Below are 5631 nucleotides of genomic sequence, written 5' to 3' on the forward strand. Positions count from 1 at the left end.
TGAGGTTTTCATGTTTTAATAAAATGAGCCAATTTTCTCCATCTGAAGCATTAATGAATTACCCATGTACTTTCCTTTTTGTATACTACTCTTCTATTTGCCACCAAAGCATGATGAAATATGATTGGAAAAAACCTACATGGGTGAAATATGACAGGATGCACACCAAACAAGCATAACCAGCATGGAGTTTTTATGTAACTCTTAAACCTCTTCTGCCATTTTATTAACATGTTATTTTTTATGTGTCATAGCCCTAATGTAGATAGTGCTTACGACTGACTAAATGCAGAAAGAAAAATTATATACCAAAGGTATTTCTAAAAAGCTTGTATCTCTTTTAATCATATGACTCTGTAAAGCTTTATTATCTAAATATAAAATCTATTTTAAAAAAGTTACATTGTGGTTTATTGATAGTGCCTGTGTCTTATGGTCTCTCCTTTAATACCATTTAGGAATTCATCACAATCCGTTTCCTTTAGTCTTTTTTAGGCTGCCTCACTTCTGTCCCCACTGAGTAATATTATAGTGATTCCAAATGAGATTGAGCCTGACTGGCTCCAAAACTGTGAAGCAGCTAAGAGCAGGCAGGCTGTGATAAAGTATCACTGCTTAATGTCCACTGTTTCCAAACCAGTACAGATGTACCAACTCATCTGGAAATCATCCCTCCAAGTCTGGTAAAGAAACTGTATTAAATCGTTCACCATGACTCAGACACATGAAAGCTTGACTCATCCTCTCCTAGTTTCATGTATTTCACCCACTGTCACACTTACCAATAAATTATGATTACTTATTAAGATAGCTTGTAAGCACTGAAGTTATCCTAATTTGGCTAGACAGCTACTCAAAGATAGCTTGTAAGCACTGAAGTTATCCTAATTTGGCTAGACAGCTACTCATCCTTGCCCTCTTGACTCATTGTGACAATCATTCCAGGATATATTAATTATTAAGAAGTTAGAATGTCAATAACCCAATGAAAGACTACAATGAATCTTTCACTATTATTCTTTCTATAGCAACTTTGGCTTTTACATCCATTTTTGTCCTTTTTCCCATTTTGAAGAATTCGTAGCATTTCGGAAAACTCCTTTGTTTTTTTTCTCCTTTAGCCTGCTCAATTAATTTGGAATCTGGTTTTTGAAGGCTTTATTTTTTAGAATAATACACCTTGGTGTTCTCATAGGATATGTGGTATTTTTAATGCGTTACTTCTAGTGCTGAAAGTAGGAAAACTGAAGAACTGTTACTGCTGTTTAAGGAGTGCTACCAGTTCCAGAGCAGGGTATTTGCAGCATCTGCTTGCTATTATTTGTGTAATACCTAAGGGCATTAAACCAGGGCCAGAGAACCAGCAGGACAGTGTAGAATGAACAGCAGTAAAAGGAGGGACATAGAATACAGTTATGCAGATGAAATGCATGAGCTGTGTCACTGCCTGCTGCAGATGGAGAAAGAAAAGGTGCAGTTAGGAGCTAACTCCTCCAGGCACTCATTTGCTTAGTAGTGTCAAAGAAAAAAACAGCTATAGAATTATTGGTGTGTTTTCACGCTGGGATACAAGGCACCCATTAGGGCTAAGAGGGAAGAGATGTGAGATAGGTGACTATCCTTTCAGGGTAGCAGAAGGGCACAGTCAACACAGAGCAGGTTTCTACTACAGCTAATATGCATGCTGTCTCCTAGATGCCCAGTACTGGTGGTCTAAGGCAGGATTTCATCTTGTAAAACCTTAGGGAGACCACCACTCTGCAGAACATCTCAAACTCGTGCTGCAGAGAGAGATTCTCAGAAGCTGTGCAACCATCTGTGGAAGATAAAGTGAGGTTTCATATGCTTTTAATAAAGTGCTTGGAATTTGACACTGCAATTTGGACTAACTCCTGTTCCACAAGCCTCTGACAGTCTTACCTGGAAAGGAATGCAAGGGACTAAAGGACACAGCATATCACTAAGATGACAGCATTATATCTTGCAGTATTAAGAAATAAGAACACAAAGTACAAGTGTCATACATTTCCATCGTCAATGGGGCTTGTAGTTCACAAAGCAGCATTGCAGGAGGGTTGGGTGAGTTGGTTCATACCCACCAATTATGTATTTTTTGAATGGTATCACACTGCTGGATAAATATGTGTGAACAGGGAAGCCTCTTAGCTGCCACTTGGACAGAATACACTTCACATTTCCTCAGCATGTTTTATCTAGTCTGGTTTATATGGAGCCAAGTGCCAGGGAGTTCCTGTCCCCTAACTCCAAAGGGTTAGAGTCTCAACATAACCAGAAGCAGTATCCAAGAAAATTATTCTATGGTGGGAGGCTCACAGCCATTATCTGAGTCATTAAAGCTGTTACCTTGGGGAAGGCGATTTGGAAGTCAATATTAAATCAGGCTCACAAATGTATTTTGCATGGCAATGAAGTACTACTAAGCAAAGTGCCTTACTAAAATCATAGAATCATAGAATAGTTTGGGTTGGAAAGGACCATAAGCTCATCCAGTTCCAAACCCCTGCCACGGGCAGCGACACATCGCACTAAACCATGTCGCCCAAGGCTCTGCCCAACCTGGCCTTGAACACTGCCTGGGATGGAGCATTCACAGCTTCCTTGGGCAACTCATTCCAGTGCCTCACCACCCTCACAGTAAAGAACTTCTTCTTTATATCTAATCTAAACTTCCCCTGTTTAAGTTTGAACCCATTACCCCTTGTCCTACCACTAGCTCCAGAGCAGCCATGTGAAGCTGCTGAGGGGAGCTGCCATGTCTAGACTTTAATTTGTCCTCTGGGATGGGTCTTGGCTCAGCTGCCTGTGGAGATGCAACCAGGGTTTGTTTTAATTTTTGGTTTTGCCTTCTACAAATGCTCCTGTTATACCAAAACCTTTATAGCATTTATTCCCTTGTCTTAGTGTGGCTATTTCATCCTCTTCTACTTATTTCTAAGGGAACACAGCACGCCTGCTACATTAGCCCTCTTACTAGCTCTGCTCATGCCTTTCCCTCTGGCTTTGCATACCCAGCTTGAATCTCTTTTGTCTACCCACTCTCACAGCACGGTGATTTGTGAGGCTTAATTCACGTTAGGCTAACACTGCATAGCCTTTGAAAGAAAGGTCTGCTTCTAAAGGCAGAGTAATACCACAGTGCCAACTAAATTTTAATTTAAATTATAGCAGTATCTTATTTGATAGCCATAGTTTGGATAAATTGGAGCAGAGGGGAGTTTTGAAATGTAAAACCTATTTTGTGGGTGGAAAAAGTTACCCCTCATGATTCTACACTATGGAGTGGGATTGTTCATTCCTGTGAGCCCAATTTGTTCAGCAGCTCTTAACACAAATATGTTGGCTCACTCAGAAGATCTGTCACTTTTTTCTTTTAAGTATCTGTTACTTGATCCACAAAGACAGGGGTTGTTTTAATTCCGCTCTAGAATTTTTTCAGCAGAAGCCACTTGCTTTGCTTTCCTATCTCAGCCAGTAAGTGCTCAGAGGTGAAGAAAAAGAAGTAAGTGGCAAATGACAGTCCCAATAAAGAACAGAAGTGGAAACAAGGGAACACCCTTCTAGCCCTACAGAGTTCAGGTTTCCTAAAACCAACATGGTGACTGTTCATGCAACACCCCTTGCTGTAGTAGGCTCCAGGCATCGTGACTAGTACCAGACTATGAAGCAATTTACCTTTCCCTTTAAAACACTCCTGCCCGGCACAGGTTTGTTTGTTCATTCTACATCCATGTAGTTACCGCCCTCTGGAGGAAAAGGTATAGAATAAGACAAGCATTAGAAAAAGAGTAAGGAAGAAATGGACGGAAAGACATGACTGCCTCTAGAATAGTTATGTGCATCTCTGCAAAACTGTGTGAAATGCTACTTACGAACTGCAGTGGTGTTATAGAGCCTCTTTATGCTCACTTCAAAATGATGGAAGTAACTATGAGCTGCCATCAGCTGGAGAACCACAATTTTGGCAAGGAAATCTTCAAATTACTTCAGACATTTGTGGGTTTTTAAATGTTTAGAAAAAAAGTAAAATAAATACAATTTTTTTAAAGTTAAATTATATATATAAATCACGTACTTAAAGTGTAGGTGTAGGTGACATTCACAGCAAGCACACAAAAAATGTCTAGCAAAGTGATACAGAGAAAGGAAAAATGTCTTTGGCTAAGCTTAGTGGCCTGGCAGCCAGGTGCCAGGGCATCTTGTTGTTATTTTATTTATCAAAGCAGCAAGAAAGATGATCCAGAACAAGAGGCAGCATGGAGTACTGGGAAACTGACCCCTCTGAAAGGAATGAACGTGTCCAAGGACACACAACTCAATACATAAAAAGTAGCAATAGTCTAAAGTAATAGTGACCATTTAATTATAAGACTTAGAATGACTGCTCAAAGAGCTGAAATAGTGATTCCTTAAAACTACTGTTCTGAAATCCCTAGGTGGGCCACTGTAAGTAGCTGTAGGTGATTTCAACCCCAAATGGCTAGCTCCCAGCCATCAACTGGGCAATTGCCTTGCCCAGGCAATCAGTGCCAGTAACTGCTTACAGTGTGTATCAAAGCATTCAGAGCCAAAACTGAAGGGAAAGTCCATGGACACATACAATAAGAAAAATGTAATCATGAATCCACTGGTAGTAAAGAAAAACCTCTTATCCAGAATATCCCAGGATGGTTTAGCAACTCTACAATGTTGGTGCCTAAACTGAAATAAACCCAAACTATTTAAATCAGAGTAAGTAAACACATGAACAGGAATACTGCTATTTAAAGGTGGAGCAGTCACATCAGAGTGTTTTTAAATAATGCATGTTGTCCCACAGATAAATCCTTCTACGTGTGCACCTGTATTTATGCACCCAGAGGCATCACGCTGCCACACACCGGTTTTCTAGCTCCCCTTTCGCTGCCTCTTCTGGCGATTTGGATGTTTGTCTGGACGCTGTTGTCCGTGTGGGTTAACCAGCTGCACCCAGAGCATTCTTTTGCAACCTGTAGTGCTATTTGCACAGCAGACGTTCTCCTGAGCACCCAGAGCTCACATCGTTTCATGAGCTCCTCATGTCAGAAAAATCCTTCCTTGGTCAAAGCTAAGTAACTCCAGCGAACTTTATAAGTGGGATTGAGACCTTTTAGTCCTGGGTCTCCGTTTAACCATACATCCTGGACTTGGCCTCTTCAAGCAGATTTCCTACCACTGCCTGCCCGGCTCATTAGACAGATGCTTTTCTCGCACTCCCAGAAAGACAGATGTGCAGGTGAATTCCAGGATTTGGGGGTTTTTTTTTCCATTGACAAAGAAAACAACCCAGTCTTATTTTGTTTTCTGTTTCACAGAACAATTACCCAACCTGTGTGTGGGTACCTGTCTGTGGGAACCACACCATCCCACAGAGTAGCCAGGAAAGAGAAGGAATCCAGGCCCTGACAGAGAACCCAGCCTGGAACGAACACTTACAGAAATCGCAGCCGAAGCCCGACCTCCCCCTTCCTCAGCGGAAAAAATAATAATAACAATTAAAATAAATAAGAACCCCGCACCCACACCCCCGCTGAGGTAAAGAGGTGGGAACGCACCCAGCGCTCACCGGGGACCCGATCCCCGCTTCCCTCCCCT

This window comes from Nestor notabilis, unplaced genomic scaffold (genome assembly GCF_000696875.1).
Source record: "Nestor notabilis isolate BGI_N333 unplaced genomic scaffold, ASM69687v1 scaffold6332, whole genome shotgun sequence".
Taxonomy (NCBI): Eukaryota; Metazoa; Chordata; class Aves; order Psittaciformes; family Psittacidae; genus Nestor; species Nestor notabilis.